The sequence below is a fragment of the Phalacrocorax aristotelis genome, chromosome 2 (genome assembly GCF_949628215.1).
Source record: "Phalacrocorax aristotelis chromosome 2, bGulAri2.1, whole genome shotgun sequence".
NCBI lineage: Eukaryota > Metazoa > Chordata > Aves > Suliformes > Phalacrocoracidae > Phalacrocorax > Phalacrocorax aristotelis.
In genome coordinates this window covers 40,537,656-40,563,843 of record NC_134277.1, presented here as the reverse complement: position 1 = coordinate 40,563,843, position 26,188 = coordinate 40,537,656, and positions in this window count along the sequence as shown.

The following is a 26,188-nucleotide window of genomic DNA, read 5'->3' as shown; positions in this document are numbered from 1 at the left end:
AGAGGTCCTGAGATACCAAGCAGTGCTTATAAAGGGATACAGCATCCCTAAGCAGAGATATTTTGCACTCTGAGGGATTCTGAAACAGCTTAAAATGATGTTTTTCTCAAGACCTGTCATGCTGAAACAAAAGGCAGAAGTGCTGAAAATCTCATAAGACTTCCAAACCATCCAGTAGTGCCAAAGAGTTCTGCTGACATACAATGTAGTTCACAGCAGCAGACCACCCCAGGTTTTCCGGTGCTTCACTCAAATTTCAAAATCTTCCCAAGGTCTGTCCATGACATCCATGATTTATTTGTTTCTACCTGCAGCAGCGTTGTATATTTTATGTGATAAGTTCTGGGGAAATCCATTCAAGAAGGAAAGTTTTAAATTCCAGTGCAGAGTTTCTTTGTTAGTTTCAAACTGCCAAGAAATGAGCAAGGAGAAAGAGGGAGTAGGAGTGCTGTGCCTGCTTCATGCTTTTTATGCCACTTTGATTCATAAGAGGCAAACTTCAGTGTATGTTTAAAGTCTTTAAAGATTTATATTATTAACGAAACAAGGATTTTTACAATCAGTGAACATTTGTTTAGTTTCCCCCTCGCCTCCTCCTTCCCTACGCGACCCCCCAACCAGCACACACAATTTTAGGAGAATATTTTGTTGGCTATAATTAAACTATGTGTGTTAATTAGGAATAGATTTTAAATGCACTGCTTGGGAAGTAGAAAAAATACAGGATCTGAATGAGCCCAAATTGAGATGACACTTGAATTTTCACAGATGTTTCCATAATCCTAATTTCAAATTGATTGTACTTCCTGAACAGTGAGAAGCCATTTTCAGTTATTTATTCAGATATGAACTACTCTTTCAGTGGGTAGAAAATATCCAGTCCCATAGTTAACTCCTTAAAATAAATGGATACCAAAGAAGATTTTGACTAGCAACAAGTAAGCAGTTCCACAAAACTGCACCCATATCAGAAAGAAGGATGTGCACAATCTCTAGTTCATAAAGATTATTGCTGTTGCTGCTGGAGGACACAGAAGGTTGATCCATTGCACCAGTATGTGCCACCATGTATTTACACTCCTGTGTTCACAGTGGAGATCTGTAGAATCTATCATACAAAGCCAATGCAACCTGGCTCTGCACCAAGAAAACCTAAATTATTCATCATGAAACCAAGTAGAGCCTGAGGGCTACTTTGACTTAATGGCAGCTGGCAATGGCCCCAAGGGACTAAAATAGCAGCCATTAACCCATGCGCTCAGTTGTTATTTTTTCCTTCTCTTTTATCACAATCTCTAAACCAATGTCAGGGAGGGTTGACATCTCATTCTCTACAGACACGATCTCCTCTTACCTGGCAGCTGCTAGAGTCTACTGGAGGAATGGCATGGCACAAGAATGGCATGCTACATGATCAAATTCAGTGCAATAACTTCATTCACAGCAGTACTACTGGCCTGGTAACATTGGACCCAGATTTACAGACTGGCTGCAGAAAGGGGCTTATCACTATTATTAATGTATGTCCTTCTGGTCTGACCAAGCCTTAGAACTCTTGCTGAAGGAATTAATGCAATTTAGAGCCCAATCCAACCTGATTTGGGAATAGTCATAAATGATGTAACTCATAGTTTGTTCCTGGCCACATCTGTGGTACAGAATGTTCCAAAAACATTGGAAAGGATATGTCTGAGCAAGTTATTAATTTTCTTTCTAAAATTTTCTAAGAGAATTAATAACTTTTAGCAGTGAGTTGGGCTGGGCTTGTGCAGACAGTTTTCATACAAGCTTCTCCACACTGACGTGCCAGTGATCTGTAACATAACACTAACCAAAAATTAATCTCTCTTTTCACAAAATAAAAATCTATTCCTTCTTTTCCTGTTGAAATCTTCATTCCAAATTTATTCTACCACATCGTCACCCAACATACATCAATTCTGGATCTAATGTGAGTAACTGGGATGAATTCCACCAACCTGTGAATACGGAACATGATAACGGAATACTATGTCTTTGACTCTGGCACAAGTACTTACTCTTACGTGTGGTGTATGTATGTTTCTATACTATACTAACTATGAGCATTTTCTTACAAATTTATCATCATGCCATTGTGATTTTATGCTCAGAGTACATAAACAAAGACCAGGGAAGCTCTGAGTAATGACAAGAGCCAAAAATGGGGCATTGGAACCACACACTGCAGAAAAATGCTAAATATTTGCAAGAAGAAAGGACAGAAGGAAAGTCCTGTGTGGATCAGCTGGCCCTAAAGGAAACTATTTTATTTCTGGAGCAAAATAAAGTGGACCTAATATGAGTCATAGATCTGTGCTGCCTTTGGGCTTGCATTTGCAGAGCCAAGCAGCTTGAGTCAGTTGAATCCGTATTGCCTTCAAGGCAAACCAGCCCCAAATCTGTACCTTAATTGCCTGGGGAACTTTTGTCTCTCTCCTGACTCAAATCAGACTGAGAGGCAAAAATAGACACTAGGAACAGGCAGTGAATTCAGCATTAAGTATGAGTCTGAACCCCAGGTTAATGTAAAGCCAAACTGTAGCACTTGTTGTAGGGCTGGAAATCAGGACCCTTTAAAATAGGCATATACTTAGTAATAGCAAGTAGCTGCAATAAAAAATAACATGGATATATTTTTTGTCAATCTCATAGCTTCTTCTTATCATTAAGAATACAGGTAGCTTTTCCCAGTTTGCCTAGGAGCAATCATTCAACCTAGAATGATGAAGACAAGAAACTCTTTAGCAAATGCCAACATCCTCTGTTCACCACCATCAGCAAAAAAGACACCTTTGACTCTCATCCAATTGATCAAAGTTTAAGTCCATAAAAGCTGCCCTCATGTCACATTTAGTGTTCCTTATTTCATTAAATGTCAGATTAACTGGTAATTAGTTCAATACAATTACTTAATATTATTACTTCATATAAAATGCGCCATAACTTTTCTGCACATCAAAGGATGTGATTTACACCAAAATCATTACATGTCAATACTTTGGCGCATCAGTATAAAATCAAGATGCCATATAGTGTATTCAGCTAAAATGAAATCCCTTCTGTTGATTCCTCCTCTTCTGTTTTTCTATGTATGCACTTCAATATTTCTGAGAATCTTAGGTGAGCCGTATCTGTGGTCTCAATGCTGCCTAAAATAGATATCTTCAGATGCAGTTCTAGCAATGCAAGCAGTAATAACAACAAAATACCTTTCAGTGCTCTTATAATTATAAACAGAAAGGCTCTACCCTGCCTTACACAGCCAACCTATATCGACTGCAGTGGGAGTTACATGAAACCGAGGTCACAATTTGGCCTACAGTTAAGGAAGTAGTGCCAGCAAACTGTTTCCACTGAAAAGTCAAAACAAGTTTATCAACTAAACAAAGTGGATTTCCTGAAAACGACAACAGGTATAGGTGTAATTTCAAGAGCAACTTGAGGGTTTCACCAGGCCTCTCTTTTTTCTCTCTCTGTCTTTTGAGAAACAACTCATTTTATCAGAAACTGCATGTGTGTGCTTGCATGTGTGAACACATAGTCACTACAGAAGTGAAGTGGTAACCAACCTGAGGTTTTTCTCTTTTGCTTCCTGGCTGTGTAAGCCTTTTTTTCTTTTATTACTGTAATCATGAAATTATGGGAGGGAGCGGTATGTTGACCACCATACGCAGGATTGTTACAACAAAACTTTATCAGTATTTTTTACTACCTATGAGCATGTATAACTATAAATGCTCAGTACACGGATGCACGCACAGATTACAGTGTTGTGGTGTATCCGTATGTGCGTGTATGCACACACACACAGAGACACAGACACACACACACAGAGCAATATGCACACATACTTATATTGTGGTATGGCTGTGGTTGCTGCGAATATCTTGATGTAGTTGTACAGCAATTTGCGGTAGGCTGTATTCAATAATAGTCCGTAAACACATGACAAAAGCAAAAAAAAATATTTTTTTTACGCACAATGACCTGTTAGTGACTTCATCAGAAAATACAGTGCAGTGTTTGAGAGGTAAAGGCTGTGAATACTCTAAAAATGCAAACTTCATAAAGCATTCTTAAATCTTCTGGTAAAGGATGGCCTATAGTGTGAAGCATTGGTATCACTTCTAACCTCTTCGTTTACTGAGCCACCTCTGAGGTTAAAAAAAACTCAACCACCCCTTAAATGACAAGTTCATATCTGTTACTGCTTAACAACACAGTAAAATGCACACTTACATTGGAAGATTAACCTAACAGATTGATACCTCAAAGGAAGGTTTTGGTTGGTCTGTCATGTCTATGTCTGCCTGACAAACAGTTCCAGGAAGATTATTTGTATTTAACAGACCTTACTGAGAAGTTGTTCTTGGGCCCATAAATTTTTACTTTTAGAAAAAGTAGAATTTTTTTCTAAAATTAACAAATCAGGAAGTTGCTGACTTTCTGGAAACTTCAGTTGCAAAGAATAAATCCACAAAAAAGAAAAACAGTAGTTTAATTTGAAAAAAAAAAATGTCCGGTTTCACAGAAAAGGGAGTTTTGGCAGATACTGCACTTCTGAAGTGAAGGTAAAGTCACAGTCTAACACCTGACCTAAATACCTTGCCTACATATTAAACAAGTGTCTTAGAGGAACCAGTCTCATGATAGCTTGCATAATTTCACAGAGATTGACAAGATGGGAGAAACCAGATTTGAACCCTTATCATTGGCTTCTTGGAGCACCAGCAAAACTACTCTTCAGCACCCAGCTCTGCTCCTCCTCCTCCTGTCCCCTGGCCCAGCTTCTGCCTCCCAGCCCTTCCCTTTCTTCCCCGTCTGCCACTCCAGCCCCGGAAAGCTGAGCAGGGTCTGCTCCCTAAGGTTGCTCAATACACAAAGATATCCGAGTCAGTTTTATCCCTAGGACTACAAGGCAGAACCACTTTGTCAAATCTACCAAACGAATCTGCCGTTTGTCTCTGTCAAGGAAAATCAAGGAGCGCTGAAACTTTTTATCTCCTTTTCTCTGAAGCCAGACAATGCACGAGCATTGTAGGACGGGTGTTAGTGTCTGCCACGTGGCACCCTCTCTTGTTCAGAGTCCTCTTCATTTGTTTGCCACAACATTGTGGGGCGATACTTAAGTTTGCAGCATGCACTTTTAATTGTCTGGCTTCGGTCAGCTAAAGTCAGATTCTCAAGTTAATCATGGTTTCCTGGAAAAATGTAGCATTAATTTTAAGTGCAAATTATTGAAATGTACAACTCGTAATTCATATTTTCTAATTAATAAATATTCTGTGCATGATGCATTAGTAACACTATTAAATATTTATCCATAGATGGAGATACTATGAATTATAATAAACTGTTAAAGGGTTCTATTAGCTTTTTTAAAGATAAATAAAATTGAAATTGTGATCAATATAATGAATACATGCCGTTAAAATTCCTCTTGCTTTACAAAACCATATCTGTTGTTGTGTTTTATGAACAAATCTCATAAAAATGTTAGCAATATTTAAAAACAAAATATGTTAAATAAAAATTAAATCTACTATGGAAAGTAAATTTAAATATTTAATGATATAATTAAGTCTTATTAATGTAATGTTCTTTATTTTTTCAGATTAAAAATTCACAAGAATTGTCATCCTCTTTCATCTTAATCAGATGGTATGTTTGTCATAATTATTTGTTATGTATTTTCATTAACATTTGATGAATATTAACTTTGCAAAATAGAACAATCTTGTTCCTGAACAAATCAGCTGAAGCAATGGAAGACCAAGTACCCTGTGCCTTTGCTGCAGTGCTGCAGCAGAGCAACACCAGGGTACGCACCAGCTTTGGGGACTTTTGCATCCAGTCCATCGCCAGGTGCTTCTTCATGCATGAAGATGAATACGGCAAGCTTGAGTCCTCACGTCCAATCTGCCTTTCTGGTCACCTAGGTCAGATTCTCAGCTATGGCAAACTGATGTAGCTTCATAATTTGCACAGTTCAGAGAGGGTGAAACTCCATGAAGTCTCTCCTCGGTCATCCTCTCCTGTTGCTGCCTCTCCCTGTGTGTTTCTTCAGAGTCCAGCTCACCATCCACCCTGTAGTTACAGCTCCAATGAGTGCAGGGCAGGTTCAGCAGAAGGTTCGCAGGACCTTCAAAAAGGCTTCAGGACTGACTTTCCCCCTTCCAAGTCTGCTAAGTATTACTCCCCCGGAAAATGGTTACGTATGGTCAGCCTCCAGGCCCTGAGCTGTGTGCACTGCCTGTGCAGTAGTGGGGATGACCACAGAGGGTAAAGGCAATGGAAAATGAGATCCTCTCTCCTGAGGGCCCTGTTTACCTTCTGGGTCTTTTATCTTGCACCACTCACGTCATTGGGACCACATGTCCAGTAAGACACCACCCACCATGGGAAGAGTTTTGATGAAGTGGTGGCCTTTTGTGTTAATTCAATGTTATTTTTAACATAGTTCTGAAACATTTACGCATATGCACACAAGCTTGTTTCTTACCTTAGCAAAGTCACTGTTATATCACCCCACAGCTGTTAACAGGCATATCTAAGACAGCATAAAGATATTTTGAGTTGAATAAAGAGAAAGCTAAAATATTATCAGAGACTGGGAACACAGACAGCCAGTCCTACATTCCACCAATGTTGTTTACACAAAACTGTGGCATCAAATCATTTTTAAAGACTTGATTTTGTCTCCTTTTTAATTATGAAGGATAAAATAAAATTGAGTGACTGAAAGGAATAAATAGATAATGAAGTATCAGGATTTTTTTATATAGAAGCTCCTTATTAAAATGACTGTTTCCTTCAACGGCTTAATTTAATTTGTCTAAAGCAGGTTTTTACTTGTTCTGCTCATACTAATGTACAGATATCAGGGGTGTTAATATGACACCTCATGGGTCACACCCTGAGCTTGAAGAACCACTTTAACCTCTTCATTGCTCTGTGGACATAGCTTGCATCTCCTCCCATGGGGCTGCTCGCCCTGACCTACGGAGGTGTGGCTTGCTGTAAAAAGATGCATCAGCAATCAGGAGACATCACAGGGTTCCTCTGTTCCCTCTGTACCGCTCTGTGGTATACTTCCTCACAGCTCTGACCACTGTCACAGGCAAGGGAGATGATCACGGTTATTTTTGCCAGGCCAAACCAAAGCATGACTTCGTTGTGTGTTGCCACTGTTTTGTGCAGTGTCCATTGAAGCCAACGGAGATCAGGCATTGCGCAAGAACTTTTTAAAGGTGGAGTAAATGCTCATTTGCCCACCAACAAATCTCTCTCTGACACACACATACACCATGCAAGTGTTAAAGAACTCACCAAGCACTGGAATGGTCTGTATCTTAGTGAAAAAGCCAATGATCTGGAAACTTGTTTTATAGTATGATTAGGGCTGGAGTTTTATCTGACAACTTGAAAAAAACAGAGGCAGAAGCAACAGGGAGTCAGAGAGAGGGGCATGCCTGGGGTCACAGATGGAACCACTATTAGGAAGCACAGGCAAGGGGGCAAGCAGCAGAGAGGAAGCAAGTGGGGGACCAGGCCAGGGCACATAATGTTGGAGAAGCAGCAGACTGTAAAAAGATCAGAGACAGGGGAGCTATAGTGGGAGGATGGATGCTCATGTAAACTTATGTTATCCACACATGCCCACAGTGTAGCTGACTCACAGGACAAAGGGAAGTGGTGATTTACAGGTAAACTACCGGAAAAAACAGTAATACTCTTGTTATCTTAATAGCCACTTTATGGTAAAAATATCTTCGCTGGCCTCCTTCCGGTTATGAAGTTTGTGTACTATACAGACATCTGTGAGCAGAGATAATAAACTGCCGGACTTTGTTTCCCTTTACATTCGTTTGGAGACATCTATCCACCCTGTACTGTTTACAGCAAGCAGGTAAGGGTCGAGAGACTACGGTTCAACTCCAAGTTTGAGCCACTGGCTCACTGTGTGACCTGAAACAAGAAAACAAGGGAGGTGGCAAACTCCCCTCACTTCCCCAGCATTACCTTGTTGGGCCTCTGTGCCTCTTGCTGTTTTAATGGGAACAGGAAACATTTTGTGGGATGCTTTCAGACCAAGGAGGGAAAGATGCTTAAACTATGAAAGGTTAATTGTCTTTCTGTTTATTATATGTAGGTGCAACGACTTCACAGGCAAGTTTTAGCGTTTTTTTGTGATTAGGTTCAGAATCAGTCTTTTGACTCAGCAGACCTCTGAAGATAGAAGCTGGCAATTTCTTGTGGACAGAGCATGCACCTGCCATGGGTGGGATCACAGATCTCTCTCCATAATTGTTGAATTTCAGCAGTAATTGCCTTTTCCATTTCATCTTCCCTTTGAAAACTTGCAGGTTTTATTAACATAAAAAAGCCTTAGGAAATTATGTGGGCTGTATTTTATGGTGAATTCTGACGCAAGGTAAGAATCTCTTCCAGCAGTTAACATCATCTCAGAGTCTGTTGAGACACATGAAAAAAATGAGGCAATCCTCACAATGGCTGAATCCCTTACAATCATTTTTACCCAAAACCAAACCAGTAAAACAGATCTATAGGTAACTAAATGCTTGGGATCCTGTGGACTTTAGTTAAGGAATCCTTGTGTTTTAATCAAAACCTTACTCTGGGGCAAACATGTTGCATCTCCAATGTATTGCTTTAAGCCTTCAATAGAATTGAGTGGAAGGGACTTTATTTTCCAACTGCAATCACACCCTCAAGATGAGCTTCAAAACCAGAAAGAGACACAAAGATAGAGGAAGAATGAGCTGTGGAGTATACTCACAGGGAGTATCTATTCCTTGGCTTTCCTGTTCAGAAGACATAAGGGGGGATAGAGGGAGAGAAAAGGACAGAGTCCACTTCTTCAGTGATGTAGACTTGTTCTGACACCTGCGCTGTTAATTCATTCTTTCTGCTCTGAACCAAACAGAGCCCTTACTTAGATTTAGGGTAAGCCTGATGCTGCCCCTAAAGCTTCACCATGAATTTTCGTTTATAAGGGAGGGGGATTAGGAAAAGACCCCTCCATTTCTTCCTCCTAGTGCACAGATTGTGTAAAGAGCAAGTTACACTTTTCTTCAGCTTTTGTCCTTAAAAGAAAACTAAAAAATAAGGCAGAAAGTAGGCTGGCTGTTCCTACAGGCTGTTTAGCAAAGCTGGCCAGCAGCAGAAGAGAAATATACAGTGCTGTCCATTTTCCCAGTGAAAGTGAAGACTCAGAGGAAATGTCTCCTGGAGGTTTTGTAGTGTTGCAGCTCCAATGTACCTCCAATAAGGCAACAAGATATAATCCAATCTGAGTGAACAATCAGTGAGGTTATTAGAGAGAAAGACAAACTAAAAGAGAGGAACACAAGTATATTCCCAGGCTTTTGCTATCGTCTTCAGTGGGTATTATTCTCCCTTTGACACCTCTTAGATCACCCATTGACATTAAAAGGAGCCATGCCCATCCACTAGTTACTAATAGAGTCCATTATATGATTATATTTCAGAGATAAATGTTATTGATTAAAGGTACAGAAGAAACAATAATCGCATTTTAGCTGAGTCATTTTGCTACCACTTCATCTGTAATTTTATTATCACTTCACCAAAAGGCAACAAAGATGCTTGAGTTAATGAAAAGCTTAAGGTGTGTCAAGAAAATTAATAAGAAAGAGAATTCTGAGGAGAACAATGCCTTTATTTAGGAGCAAAATGCCAGAGTCACGAATTTACTTAATTGCTACAGCCAGCTCAGTTTCTAGTGCCAGTAGCAGTGAAAGAGTTAATACTTGGGTGCTAATCAAACAGAGAATTTCTTTGTGACATGAAGTGCTTGTAGATAAGCAGTAATATGCCTTGTTTTACAGGTTTTCTGTAGCTGGGGCAGGGTCCCTTGCTGCACAGCATATATTGAGAAAGATGGATACACAGAACAGGGGTAATAGCTTTCCATGTCACAGCAATATAAAACAGATGGTTTTTATAAACTGGAAACATGTTTTTAATAGAAGTTCTATACAAGAAATATCTCTGTGAAAACAATAATATAGATGGAATTTTTTCTTCCTCTTCCTAACCAGAGGTAAAAAGGAAAGCCAAGCAACCCACATAAATCTATTGTCAAGCCTCACGGGAAACCCCATAGGTGAATTATGAGTCATAATAAGAATTATTTGTTGTACTACTGTATGCAATCAATCAGCAATTCAGACATAGAAGACTTCTACCCTCTGTCTCTATCAGATAAACCTCATAACCCTTTCAGAGGACTTTAAACCAGATGTAAATTGATGTGAAGCATGAGCAACTCCTAATACAGCCACATTCAGAGCAACACTTCCCCTCCTTCGGGGGTTCTCAACCTTCTTCCACTCAGAATATCAAAGCTACCAAAATAGAAAATAAAAAAAAAAATAAAAGGTTTATCTTCCCATGCTCCCAACTGCACAGTCTGATAGTTCCTGGACAGGTGGAAAATCCTGGCAGAGGAGTGTAGAAGCAGCCAGGGGTTTATTAGAGATGCAGTGTCCTAGAAAATAGTGAATGGCAAGACATTTCAATGAAGTGCCACTGAGGAAACAAGATACTGGTAACGTCTGTGTGTACTCATCTCTCCTGAAGTCACACAGGTTTTCAAATGAAATATGTAGTGGAGGAAATATTCTACAGAGTGAATAGTGGAGTAAGAGTGGAAATGCAGAAAACATAAGGAAATATAATTCTTAATTTTCCCCCTACCTCTTGCTTGTCCCAGAGTCTCTCAGACATTGAACAGCCTGACCATTCAGATATTATAGACATTTTGATGCAATCCTCCAGAATGCCAAAGCTGAGACTCCATAGCTCTTCATCAAGGAGAGCACATTAGGCAACAGCACCTCTGCTACATCATATCAATTTATATTTTTTCTCTATAAATCCCACCACAATTTTTGTCACTATCTTCTACAGCACAGCAGAAGACCTGGAAAACACTGAAAAAGCAAGTGATTCCATGAATGACAAAATCCATTAAGACTGATTCTTTACAGGTTTGAGTTTTGAGATTATCTAAACAAAAAGTGTGCTCTGTCCTGGACACAGGGACAAATAAGACCATTATCCAGGCTCTGATTCATAGCCTTGAGATCTCTGCATTTTGGGTAAATGCTTGTGAAATTTGTCAAAGGACTCTGAACCACAGATGCAATGTCCTCCACGTATCCCCCAGGGAAGCCCAGCCAACCACAGCAGCAATCTCACAGAGAACCTTCCCCACTTCATCCCCAAGGGCAGTTTCATAGCCCACAAATTCCACAACTGTCTGATCACATTTGCATTTTTCCAGCTTGGCAAACAGGTTATTACGGTGGAGGCATTTGAGGACACATTGAACATGCCAACTGTGTTGTTCCTGGGTTCCCAAAATAAATGTGGGTGTCATCCAGACATGCTGCTACGTTCTAGTCTAACATCTTCCTCTGAATGTTTTAAATAAAATGCTGGAATGTTGCTAGAGCATTAGAAAGGCAAGGAATAGGACAGGATTTACCTGTACCAACTTCAGAAAGAGATCTGCTCTCAGCACCCTGTCAGATGATTTTACGCTCCCTGAAAAGGCATGTTTGTTCAAGAGCTTTAAATAGTTTATTAATGACATGCAGGGGCTACTAGCTCTCAGCTGTGGTTACAGCAGGGCTCAGTCACCTACACAAAGGTGCAGGAGGCCAGAGATTTTTTTGACAAAGTCATGGCCATCCACATAAGGTATCAAAAGGTGGGAATTCCTTGGCAATTCTTTAACTGAGATAGTCCCATGCATCTCCAGATTCTGGGTCAGAGAGCAAATATCTTTAGAGCCAAAGGAATCACTGCTTCAGACCAGAGGTTAACAGGTGGAGTATAGTATCTGCATTCTCCTAGCAAAGGTATCACAAATACTCTTAATATTTCACAGGCAGCAAGTCTGTCGTCAGCTTGCAGCTCCAGTGCGGGGCACCAGTGCTCACAGAAAACTTTCAGTTGGTTGTGGCCTGTTACAAGGGAGTCCAAGTCTCTCAAACATGATGATCAAACTAAATTCAACAGCAATATTCTGCAATTAATAAGATTCTGTGGAAAGACCAGTGGATGAACCCAGAATTGCTGGGCATGATGGAGCAATATGCAGAATGTATCAATTCAAACTGATTTACTATGGGTTTGAAGGGCAAATCACGAAATACAGGTCTCAACATTAATAATCATGAGCAGAATGAAGAGCCATCAGTTGATTCTATTGCCACACTTGAACTGAAGATAGGTTTGCATAGTTTAGATAAGTGAAATCCAGAATTCAATCTAGATTCATAAAGTGTCTGGATATGTTGAGGTTTGCCATCAAACAAGTCTAGGTGCCTGGTCAGAGTAAGGTTTGCAAAATGGAGAATCATCAGCAAAGGATACCTTAATTGAAAATCAACCTCTTCCCTCATAACAGAATTAGTTGCCATCAGTCAATCACAGATCTTGTGCAATAGCACCTACAAGGGTTTACTGCTTACACAGTGGGTGGCACTCCATTAATCTGAATCATGGCGGTTGGGTGAGTTAGGGAGGCAATATACCGGTCAAAAATTACAGTAATCCTCTTTCAGACAACTGACTGCAATTGTCAATTAAATTATACCAGTTTGCATCACATGTGCAGAATGAGACAAACTTTAACTGAAGAAGGAAGATTTATTCAAACAAACAACAAAAACAAAGCAACATCAAAAAAGATCGAGTATGCTGAAGATGAGCAAATTCATAGTCATTCATATAGCTTTTACCCATCACCTGCCTTCCAATTCCTAGATGCCCTGACCTCAGACCTGAAAGAGCTACAAAGATCTCCATTTCTTTCAGAACTTCCAGCATTGGAAGACTAGCAAAAATGAAGACACAAAGTTATAATGGCTATCTGAGATAAACCCATAGACAAGTCAGTATGGAAAAGGAACAGTGAGATGAGGTTACTGTTCCTACAGATGGACCTTCTGTTGATTATAGACAACAGGGTCTTCCCCCACATCTGCAAACATTGAACCCCAGGCTAAAATTTCCCTTCAGCTGTTTTCCTCACCACCTCCTCCTTAATTACCTCTGTAAACACAGGTTCAGGTGGAGGCCATTTGAGGTACTGGCAACCACTTACAAAACAGAGGCTACCACTAGATTCCTATGACAGTGTGCAGGCCCTGCTGGAAAAGAAGGCTAAAGTTGTGGTGCCCACTGGTCCTACAGCGCAGCATCCTTTTTTGACTCACTGCACTTTCACCTCTTCTTCCTCAGAGGCATAGAAACAAGCCATGCCCCTTCTCTCCATGTCACCTCTCAGGAAGGGCTTATTCGCTGGGTAGTGCTGCGGGCTTCACTTCCCACAAGAAGAGCTTGCTCCACAGTGCCAGCTTGGGCCAGGGCCTACCCCTGGCCAGGTCCACTTCCTAACCAGCTTGGTGGCTACGTTTCACTGGCGTTTTAGCCTTATCTCTCCTACAGCCTTGGCAAAGTCTTATTTGGGGCCCAAAGTGAAAAACTGGTCTGAAGGAAAAGGCCCATTCTTGCATGCAGTGCTGCCCCTGCATGTGAATGCTCATGCCAAACGGTGAACACAGGGCTATTTAGCTTATTATGGAACACAAATGCTGGCATTTCTCACAGCTAACCCATTGTTTCAGCAATACCTAAATTAGTACACCACAGAGGCGAGTGTAACCTCAACCCTAACCCAAGCAGTGGTTCTGACTCTCAGCTAACGCAACCCCATGTTTCTAACAAAAAATGTCAAGAAGGGGACAAAGCTGAAGCTTGTCCCTTGTGAATTTTATCATGCAGTAGCAGCCAAAATGCATATTAAGATGGCATTCCTGTTACCAACCTTATCTGAGTTCAGACAGGTAAATCAGAGGTGAAATGTTTCATTTTGCCACCAAAAGCCCAATCTATTCTGAAGCAATATATTTTTATTAATAAGTTTAAATTCAGATTCCCCCTTTTGGAGGGCATTCTTACTGGGCTGTCCTGTGGTGCTGGATTATTCTGTAAACATGTTTTTAAATATTCTGTTCCCTCTCCATTACCACTTCTTCCTTACTCTTGGGACTGAAGGATCTTTTCTCTGACATTTTAAAGCATTAAAACAGCTTGAGGGCTAAAGAAAATATTTTTCATGTAATCTTTGAAAAGTTTAGTTGTCAAGGAGACCAAGACCTTAGCGATCAGGTATGGCGGCCTATTCAGCACACTAACATGCTTGTGAAAGAAGGTGCAAGGATGCCAGTATACCTGGAGGCAAACATGCTTAGTGTTTCAAAAGCATCTTGCTTCCTGACATACCTTTTATTACACAACTAAACAGTAACTCAGATTTCCTTCTCTTTGGACAGTATCATCTAGTGAGTAAAAACATAGTAAAGGACCTTACTTGGATGATATATCACCTCAATAAATAAGTGGATCATGGCATGCTCTGGAAATGTCATTCACAAACTGACACCTTCCAAGGAATAACAGGTCCAGAGCACATTTGATATAATTGCAGAATAAATGGCAGTCAACAACTAACAAACTGGAAAGGTGCTTTCCTAAGTCCAGGCTAAAGGGGCACTATCAAATGAGTCTCTCTGTGATATTACTTCTGTTGCGGGGATAGGGCAATGTCACACAATGCGCAGGCTAAGACAGAGGGAGACAGACACTTGGCATTTTCAATTTGTACAAAAGTCAAATTTTGTTTGCAAATTTTAAGTCTTTCCTTAGTCTGTCTGTTAGCACTGGGACCTAGAGAAGGAGTTGCCTTTCACAGGAGACAATGGTGCGCTTCCATGAGATTAACCACTAAGGCAAAATATTTGCAAATATTATAAAAGTAAATGAAAGCAGAAGCATTTGAAGTCTGAACAAGCCACGGAATTGCACCTTAAAAACACTTACCATTGAATAAAACATAAATGAAAACTGTTTTTTTCATAAAATGTGTTGCTAAACATGTGCAAGACACATCAGTATAAACCTCTGGAACCCCTAGAGATCAGTGTGAGAACCAGTATTAGTGAACACCTTTGTCAATGATCTGGAGAACGCAGTGTGTGTATAACACTAAGGCTTTTTTCAGATACCTAGATGCCACACTGACAATAAGGAACTCCAAAAGCCACTCTGAGTGAGTGTGCACAGGACTCGGGCAGGTGAGATTGCACGTGGATCACTGTGAAGTAATATATCAAGGGTAAAAGAACCTAGACTTTGCTTATCTGACACTGTACTCGGAACAGGCAGTTACCATTCATGGAAATGTTACTGGAGTCATCAATAACAGCTCTTTGAAATTCTGAGTTTAGTTTGCAACACCAGCCACAAAATGTTGGGTGTTGTTAGGAAAGATAGTCACAACAAAAGAAAGAAAATAATTTTGTCACTGGGAAAACCTTGCTCCACCCATATTTTAAGCATGTTTGCAGTTTTGGTCTGTGCATCTTAAGAAAGAATAGAGCAGTAGATAGACTAGAAGTAGAAAAAAAACCACAAGGAGCAACTGAAGTGACTGTGGGGGTGTACTGGTGGCTTTACAAAGAAAGCAGAAAGGGTTGGGACTCCAGTTTGAAAGAATATGGCTAAAAGGGATATTACTGAGATTCACAAAATCATGAAGGTGGTAGAACAGTGTTAGCACAGAATTACCTTCCACCAAGGCCTGCAGTATTGAACCAGAGAGCAGAGGGTGAAAATAGCAGGAAAAGGGCTAAAAACAGGTGGAAAGAAGTACTTTCTTGTACAGGGGTGGTGAACTTCTGGAACCGGTTGTTACAGGGGACCGATTTTATCGATGGTATGCAAGTTCATGAATAACAGGTCCATCAACAGATGAAAAAAAAATGGACCAGGCAGGCAGGTATGTATCTCCTAAAAACCTTGATCCAATGATCACAGTCACTTGGGAATACAACAGATTGCAGAGAGAGGCCCAGCTCATGGGCTTCTCTGTGCAACATCTCCTAATTCTGCTGGAAATGGAGACTTGGGCTAGATGGACTGCTCTTCTGTTCCCACAGGGAATTTCTGTCTTCTTTCAATTTTACACATTACAGGTGGTAAGTAACCTTTTGCCTGTCAACCATTTTATCGTCTCCCGAGAGGACCATATAGTGGCCTCTGCATTGTACTAAAGATGGGAGTACTTCCTGGATTTTCAGTTGTCCCACTGCAAATCAGCAACCCAAAGAAGACACATGCTTCAGAGGGAGGACTGCCAATGAACGTGCCCGTTAAACCCCATACTGCTCAAGAGTCTTGACAGAGCACACAAGGACCCCAGAGCAGTCTTTCTGATACAGGCTTTGTTGGATGCAGTCATATGAAATGGGCTTAGCTTCTACCCAAATAGCTGTGGCATGCTACATCTCAGCATGGGTTGCAAAGCTGTCCAAAGAAGCTTAGTGTATACTTTCAGTATTTTACTGGGAGCTGAGTATTTACTTGATATAATTTAGTGAGCCATTAAAAAGAAACAATTTGCTGAACTGCAAAAAAAAGGAAGCTCTAAAGCTTTTTTGCTTTGGGGTTGGGTTTTTTTAATGTTTTTAGCCTTTTTCTTCCACATCATTTATAGCATTCTCTTTGAGGCCTGAAAATATTTTTTTCTCTTGACATTGATATTTTCCCATGTGTGTTAAATGGAGACGAAATGATCACAGCTGTATTTGCTTAACAACTAGAAATTCAACTTGTGAAGTGCATTATCATCCTAAAGCATCCCTGTTTGTGTATTGGCATCAATTGATGTCATCACAAAGTGAAAACTCTTCACTCTTTGCTATACACAGGACTGCAAGGGAACACAGACCTCCATTGCTGCAGGGAGGGTTCTGCAAGTACCTTGGCTGATCTTAGAAGTTTGTTTTTTTTTTTTGAAGTAATGCACACATACAGAACAAAGGGAATAAGGAATCTATATGAGAACTACATGGTACAAAAATAACGAATTATTAAACACCATACTACCATGTACTATTGGAAATATTGTTCTTTTTTTGTTGTTATTTCTGATTGTTTAGTGCATTTCTTCTAATCCAGTCCAAATGTGTTTTCCATGTTATTGGTCCATTGTTCAGGGTTCTAGTTTTAGGTGTACTTTCAAGATGAAAAACTTGCACACTGCAGCAAGTTGCTACTCTGCATAAGTGTTAATAAAATGCCTACCTAAAAACAACTTCTTGTTTGAATAAAATCACTCTTCTATGCATACTATAGCCTTGCAAACAGCATGCTTGTCATATCATGTCCAGCAGCAGTGGCCTGGAATAAAGACTAGGAAACCTTTGACATAGCAAAAGCCACGAACACCTATAGTGGTGCATGTTTCATTAAAACAGACATTTCCAGGAAGAGAAAGGGAGTATGGGGCGTAAGTAACTCATGGTAAAATGAAGAGAGAATAGCTGCTTCTAATGCAAGGAAAGAGCGTTTCCTAGCTGAAAAGCTTTTTGGTGTTGCTTGGATCCCCCGAAGTCTGTTGAGCAACCACATTCCTCAGTCATCTGATCAGTAATGTTCCACTTTTCTAATGCTTCCTAGTTATTTACTGTTTCTACACCAATACCTACATCTCAGCTTCCCAAGAGGCAGTTTTCATGCCACAATTTTGAAGCAGTGGTAGATAACAGAATTGTCCACATTCTGCTTAAGAATCACATTTTCAAAAACATTGAGTTAATTTGCTTTTGTTTTGATTTTCCTTTTAAGTATTTTTAACTACTGCTTTTCATTGAAAGCTCTAGTGCATCAGCTAAAGCAAGTCTAGCTCTGTCAATAGTTTTGGGGGACTGTTAGTTGCCTGTATTATACCCAAATAGCAATGACAACTTCTTTTTCCAAGGAAGAGGTGGCCGAGTCTTGATTTTTGTCAAAAAGAGTTTGATTGATTCTGACTCATTTGCTAATTTGGTTTTCTTATTGGCAGTGCGAGGGAAAGGGCAAAACAAGGTTAAATGATGGTAGAGAACTATCCTTCATAATCATTGCATTACACCTTTGTTCAATAACACAGAAGTTGATCAAGCCAAGCTCAGTAGCACTGTGTGGTCAGTCAAAGCATTTCCCAATGGAAATTTTATATTTTTTTACCCTTACAGAGTCACGTTTCTTGCTTCTCCACCAGTCTATTCATTATGTGCATTTTACCCAAAAAATTTACATACTCACAAATCTCCACAATTTCCTCTAAAAATTAAAGGACTCTCACACAATCTATTTTTATTAATAACAGACTCTTTCATGCAATTATTTCATCATCATTTTATCATAGCAGCAAACGCAGAGAAGTGCTGCCTAAAACATTAAAGTTCTGGGTTAAGGAGAAAACCTAGAACACACACACACAGAGCCACTTATTTCCTTACTGAGTTGACACCATCTTCCACAGGAATAGGGACTGTGCACATGAGTATAATTGAGGAAGGACAGGGCAAATATAGCTCTTCTAAAATAAAGAATAGTTTTCTACTATAGTTGACATTCCCAATATTCTTACAAAGGTAAAAAATGATATTTCAGTCAGACCTCTGATTAATTGTCCTCTCCATTCGGAAGACTAAAAGTGATACTGTTTTTTGATCCTTGCTGATTATTCTCTTTTTTTTTTCCTAGCTCCAAATCAATTGAAGCATCATAGCAGTTTTCAAATTAATTATTAGATTTTTTCCCCTGACTCATTTCAGACACTTTTATTAGAAAAGTGATTGATATATTAACACCATTAATTACTTATTTGACCCATTAATTTTGTGTATCTGCATAGATCTAATTGAAACTGCCTACACTGAATCTAGGATCTCATTTTACCAATCGAAAATTAATTTTTGGATACTCTTGACTGCTGAGTCTGTGTGATGGTGAAAAACACTGTTCCCACCTCACACATCTGTTTAATATTCCCACTCCTCTTTCTCAGTCCCAAAAAGACCTTCAGACGCTGCCCCTGAAAGATTCCTATGAGCTTCGTTTTCTTCCCTCAATAAAAAAGACTATCTCAATAGGCCTCCATAAACGACAGTTCCCGTTCATTTGACATAATTTGCCTTTCCACCATCAAGCTAAATTTCTTCAATAGACTCTTAATTATTCTAAGCCCATTATCTAATGCTATTATAAATGTTTAAATAATATTTGATATAATCCTGGTCCCACTGAAGTTAATGGGAATATTGCTGTTGCCTTAATTAAGATCAAGATAAAATTTATATTGTTTAATTTGTCACATATTACTGTTGGGTAAAAACAACCTAGTTAGTATTCAGAGGTACTAAACAGACCCAGCTCCCAGACTAGAACTGGCAGGGCCTCAACACTTCTCAGAAGAAGTCCGGGAGGCTGTGCTGCACTGTGGGCGGGTGGAGAAGGGAGCAGTCGCAGGGTCATGCACTGTGCTGTTTATTGGCAGCCCCAGAAGGCTTCCCGCGCTCTAGGATGCTCACAGCCTTTAAATGGAGCGCTTGAGTCAGGATTCGTCAAAAGGACAGAAAAAACAGAGAAGTGAGAAAACAGAGAAAAGCCTTACCCAAAGTGAGAACAAACCAGATATGTTTTTCCAAATTATTTGATCAAAAATCTGGACAATTTTAAGCAAAACATTTTTTAAAATCTTTGGCAAAAAACATTGTGTGCATTGATCAGATCTAGTTCAAAAAGAAATACATCTTTTAAAACAGAAACTAAATATTACTAATATGAAGATTTTTGGCTGGTGACCATTTAGCTCTCATTAAAATTTAGAAAATAAATTGCAAGTTTTTTTCAGACTACCAGCAAAAGTAATGGTTATTCTTATACTGTGAATAAAGCAAATCATAAAAAAAAAGGGACAGCTAAACTATAATTTAGATTTACTTACTTTTTTTTAATGTTTCTTACAGGTATAATATTATATTCTGTTCTTTAGTACAAAGCTAACTTTAGAAGACAAATCTAAGAAGCAGATTAATTTGTGACATCTTTGTTATGTTCATGGCCAACATGTGATCACACCTACATTATAAAATCTCACAGTGCGTTACTTCCAGACTTCTGTGAAGGTCTCTCACCAGAGGGTCTGGCTTACCAGGGCGATATGTTTCACAGAGGCATCTGAAATTCCTGCCGAGACCTCAGTTTTCTTTCCCTTCACTGAGGAAAGTCCCCTGGCCACTTCCCCACTTGTTCACAGCTGTACTCACCCCGGCAGGCCTCTGCCTTTTAACACTATAATCAATAAAGGCTGCCCAGGGGGCTGTTTCACCTCCTGTTTTGGGGAGAGAAAGCGAAAAGCAACACGTACCACGCTGCTGCTGCTTCAGAAGGCAGAGGGGCAGAATGCCTATTGAAAGGAACCACAACTCCAAAGGCTTCAAGTGCTGGTCATTTATTCCCAACTCAGTTCTTATTCCCTCTCAGTTTCACGCTGTCCTCTTCTCATTGTTTGTAACCTATTTCTAACCCTCTCATCTCCTACGAGCCTGAAAGAAAGCTGAACCCCAACTACTTCCCAGGAGCCAAGGGGAGAAGTTATTGAAACACTGAACACAAGGTCCCTTATCCCTGCAGCATGCCTGGATATGATGAGCACAGCAGCAAAGTCTGAGATGCAGGAAGAAAGGTCATACGTGATTTCATTTTAAAATACACATGCAAACGGAAAGGACCAAATTCCCCAGTGGGCTCATTTGCTGGGATTTCAACATATATCTAGAGCTACCAGGTTAGAGCCCTGATAATGAGTTTCTGGCTATCACAGCTGGGAATCCTAAAAATACAGTGCCTCAAATCCTTAAGCAGTCTGAATTTTTTTTATTAAGGCTCTGATCCAACCAGCCTTTCAGCTCCTCATGAGTCGACACATGCTGCCCTGCTCCTCTTTCTAGATTGCTGGAAGTATCTTGCCAGTGAACAGTATTTCTCCAGTTAATTCAGAAATAAGGTTTCTTTGTCACAGAGCTGAGACACAGAATGTCCTACAGGTGGAGGCACTAAAAGGCTCCTTTCTGTCTCCTTTTCATTGATTCACAATATGCCATGATACAAAGAAAGCATCTGGGAGCCTACCTTACATCACTGAGGAAGATGCTTGGAAGCTCTCCAAGAGCTCCCAGACAATACTGCTGGCTTTCACAAAGATGAAATGTCTTCAAGCTGGTCCCTAGAAATAGATTTCAAGACCAATAACAGATTTCTGAATTATTGGTAGGATCTTCTAGTCTTAACTTCCTGCATGAACCCAGAGGTAGAAGCTCATTCTGCAGTTCAGGACCCCACTTTACATTTGAGCTCCCATTTATTTTTTAACTGGGAGGGTTCGGCCATACTGTGTTGCCCATGATATTCTATTCCACTGTAACGTATACTCAGTAATTAACATTTGCCACCCAGATCAACCTACCTATTACAGTTGCTTACATTAGTCCTAAATATAAGTATAGCAAACAAATCTATGAGGAGTTTGTGTCCCTTTGCTAGACAACTGGTGTCTTTGACAGTAACTAATGACAATGCTACATTTTCATCATCTTCCTAATCTTGTGGTTATATAACTCTTCCCTAGCCTGGTATTTATTTTTGTTGGAAGAGGATAGCAAATACATTCTACAAAGTGCCTACTACAAAGCAATACTTGTATGTAAAAGCACTTTCACGCATTTATAATATTTACTGTAGGTCATCAAATATATCCCCCACTGTGAAAGAGGGTCTTTGTTGTTCTTAGGCTCTTCTTCTGCTTGTTTCATCTTCCACAAAGAGAAATACCCTTATCTGTGCTTACCCACTCTAACACAAACTGTAATCTTCAGCTTTTATCTGTATTGTTCTTGGGGAAAAATACATCATTCCATATGAGCAGAGATAAATCCAAGTAAAATATGTTACAAATGCATTAATCTACAGCAGTACAGCTCTTAAACATGTTTTGGGCAGGTTTCAAATCTCTGCATTGTTCACCAGAGCCATAAACCGTGTATGGTGTTGCAAAAAGCTTGATATGGAATGGGGTTTTAATTTACTTCTTTGAAAAGAAGCACATAAATAGGTATGTTCTTAATGTTGTCAATTTTCTGCCGTGACACTTTAAAGAAAACTCTGAGTAAAGCAAAACCTGACTGAAAGATAGCACTGCTTGGGCTCTCCAACTGCAAATGATCATCCATAAAGCTCACATGCCTTGAAGCTACAAAAGATTATTCTTTATCCTTCATCTCTCTCTTTGCCCTTTGGAAATGCTAACCTACTGTATATAAAAACTGTGCATATCCTGCCTGGTGGAAAGCATCACCAAACACCTCCAAACAGTTTTCCTCTGTGTTAATTTGCTTCTTGGCGATCGCTATTTTTAAATGCTATTGCATTACACTTCCACAGTTGGGCTCATATGTAGGATCAGATCTTGCATTAAAAAATTCAGCTCAAGAAAGAGATTAAAAAATGTGCCTATTCTATGCATGTTGGTCTCAACTGCCACTTCCTGACTCAAAGTGAGAGCTGAACCAGTCTCTCAATGACATTAACTCAGATTGCTTTAAGTTCAGCTGCTTGTCATGAGCCCACATGGACAGCTGGCTGTCTTGGGAGAAAGGGACGTGCTGGCCATGAGTAGAGCTGCAGCAGTTCTCAGCACCAAGCAACACTAGACCTGGTGGAATCCTTCAGTCTTGGCTTTGCTGGCTTACTGCCATCAGACCACAGCCATGGACTGGGCTGCATGACAAATAATTGAATAATATTTTATTTAATATTCTGTTATTGAAAGAAAACAAGGATGCAAAGTCAAAAACAAGAGTATAGAAAATCCTGCATCCTAAAGCTTCAATTATGTTTAGAGAGAAAAATGCACTTTTTAAAATCCTCAGGTTTTTTGTAGGGTGTTTAAAACACTGTTGAGCTCTTTCCCAAATTATTCAAATGGTGGATTGTGAATATTTTGCAAGTCTGGAAGTAAGGTCTTAATTTTAGATATCTATAATATAGGAACACAGCTTAAAGTACCCACTTTTAAAAGTGTAGGTATTTGAGAATGGGCAGGTTGGAGGGACGAATGGAGGGTTTCTTGATAGCTCTGTGGGAATGAACTTTGCATTGGAAAGCTACCTGTTTGTCATTTCTCTGAACTTTCAAGAACTTTTTTTTGTCTTTTTTATTCGACCTTTAAAAAAATCATACCAGATTATAAACAAACCAATAAGTTTGTACTGTGTTTGCATTATTAATAAAAGAATCACAGAATCCTAGGTTGGAAGGGAACTCAGGGATCATCTAGTCCAACCTTTCTAGGAAGAGCACAGTCTAGACAAGGCGGCCCAGCACCCTGTCTAGCCGAATCTTAAAAGTGTCCAACGTGGCCGAGTCAACCACTTCCCTGGGGAGATTATCCCAGTGGTTGACTGTCCTCACTGTGAAAAATTTCCCTCTCATGTCCAATCGGAATCTCCCCAAGAGCAACTTGTGTCCATTCCCCCTTGTCCTCTCCATGTGACTCCGTGTAAAAAGGGAGTCTCCATCTTCTTTGTAGCTACCCCTTAAGTACTGGCACATGATGATGAGATCCCCTCTGAGCCTCCTTTTCTCAAGGCTGAACAAACCCAGCTCTCCCAGCCTATCCTCATATGGCAGGCTGCCCAGTCCTTTGGTCATCTTGGTGGCCCTTCTCTGGACCCCTTCCAGCCTGTCCACACCCTTTTTGTGTAGCAGGGACCAGAACTGTACACAGTACTCCAGGTGTGGCCTGACAAGCGCTGAGTAGAATGGGATAGTGACTTCTTTATCTCTGCTGGCGATGCCCTTTTTGATGCAACCCAGCATCCTGTTGGCCTTCTTGGCCTCAGCAGCACACTGTTCGCTCATGTTGAGCTTTCTGTCCACCAGGACCCCCAGGTCCCTTTCCACAGAGCTGCTCTCCAGCCAGGTGGATCCCAGTCTGTGCTGCTCTCCCGGATTATGTTTTCCCAGGTGCATGGCCTTACACTTCTCCTTGTTGAACTTCATAAGGTTCTTGTTAGCCCACCCCTCAAGCCTATCGAGATCCTCCTGCAGAGCGGCTCTCCCTTCTGGAGTGTCTACTTCCCCACTCAATTTTGTGTCATCCGCAAACTTCACCAGGCTACTCTTGATCCCATTATCCAAATCACTTATGAATATGTTGAATAAGCATAACCTCAGTGGCTGTTTGTCTAATCAAAACATATGCACTATAAATAATGGAAAGAAGGACATCCCCTGACCTCAAACAAATAAAGCTTACTTTCTAACTTATGGAGACTACTGAAAGACAGGAAGCTACATGCAGAGTTTACTCTCAAGAATTTACCATGGGTGATTGTTGTGGTTTAGACCCAGTCAGCAGCTAAGCACCACACAGCTGCTTGCTCACTCCACCGACACCCCAGTGGGATGGGGGAGAGAATCAGAACAGCAAAAGTAAGAAAACTCATGGGGTGAGATAAGAACAGTTTAATAATCTAAATAAAATAGTAATAGTAATAATGATAATGATAATAATAATGATAATGATAATAATGATGATAATAATAATAGTAATGATGATGATAGTAATAATAATAATAATATAATGAAAAGGAAAATAATGAGAGAGAGAGAGATAGAGGTGAAACCCAGGGGAAGAAAAACAAGTGATGCAACTACTCACCACCCACTGACCGACACCGCCAGTCCCTGAGCCACGATCACTGCTTCCCCCACTCAACTCCCCCCAGTTAATATACTGGGCATGATGTCATACGATGTGGAGTATCCCTTTGGCCAGTTTGGATCAGCTGTCTTGGCTGTGCCCCCTCCCTTCCTGGTTTCTTCTGCACCTGGCAGAGCATGGGAGGCTGGAAAAGTCCTTGACAAGCATAAGGACTACTTGGCAACAACTAAAACATCTCCCTGTTATCAACACTGTTTTCCGCACAAATCCAAAACATAGCCCCATACTAGCTACTATGAAGAAAAATTAACTCTATCCAAGCTAAACACCAGGACAGTGTCCACCCCTTATTCCATACCATTTATGTCATGCTCAGGTCCCACACTATCCAATACAATCTCATTAACCACAACCCCCCTTCTCATCCTTTGATATAATACACAGACATCATTCCCTTAGTCTACGGACCACCCCTGTAAAATGTCCACAAAATGTCCACAAAATGTCCATTGAGTTCATTTAGTCCACGAGTTTGGACTCCGTCTATTGTAACTGTCTTTCCCGGCAGGAGAGTTGGTGTGTGAGGTGTTGCATTGTTGCATGCTGAAGTCAGTCGTTGTTTCATCACCGTTGCACTTTGCTTGGTTTAATCAAAGTTCATTCTTCATTAATTTGCAAGGTTCCTACTGTGATAACGTTGATATGGCATATAGCAATCATAGCAGTGATGACATACAATATCATATAGCAATTAACATCATAGCATTAAGTTCATTGGCTATTTTGACCCAAAATGAAATCTGCTTGAGGTACACATTGGACTCCTCCATCCTCCCACATCACCCACCAAGTGCACCCAGGTCCTCAAGCAACAGCAGTTCCACGAATGAGTTTGCCTTTGCCTGAGGCAGGAATAACCCAGACTGTTTTCCCCAGCACATTTTTCACGTGCACCACAGGGACTCTAGCCCCTTCCACAGTACGTAAGGCTTCTGATTGGGCAGGGCCAGCTTGATTGGCAGATGCCCTAGTGTTAACTAACCAGGTGGCTTTTGCTAAACGTGTATCCCAGTATTAAAAGTCCCACCCCACATTGCTCTCAGTGTAGCCTTTAACAGTCTATTGTACCGCTCAATTTTCCTGGAGGCTGGTGCGTGATAGGGGATGTGATACACCCACTCAATGCCGTGCTCTTTGGCTCAGATGTATATGAGGTTGCTTTGGAAATGAGTCCCGTTGTCTGACTCAGTTCTCTCCGGTGAGCCATGATGCCATAAGACTTGTTTTTCCAGGCCAGGATAGTGTTCTGGGCAGTGGCATGGGGGATGGGATATGTTTCCAGCCAGCCAGTCGTCGTTTCTACCATTGTAAGCACATGGCGCTTGCCTTGGTGGCTTTGTGGTAGTGTGATATAGTCAATTTGCCAGGCCTCCCCATATTTATATTTCAGCCATCATCCCCCATACCACAGAGGCTTTACCCACTTTGCTTGCT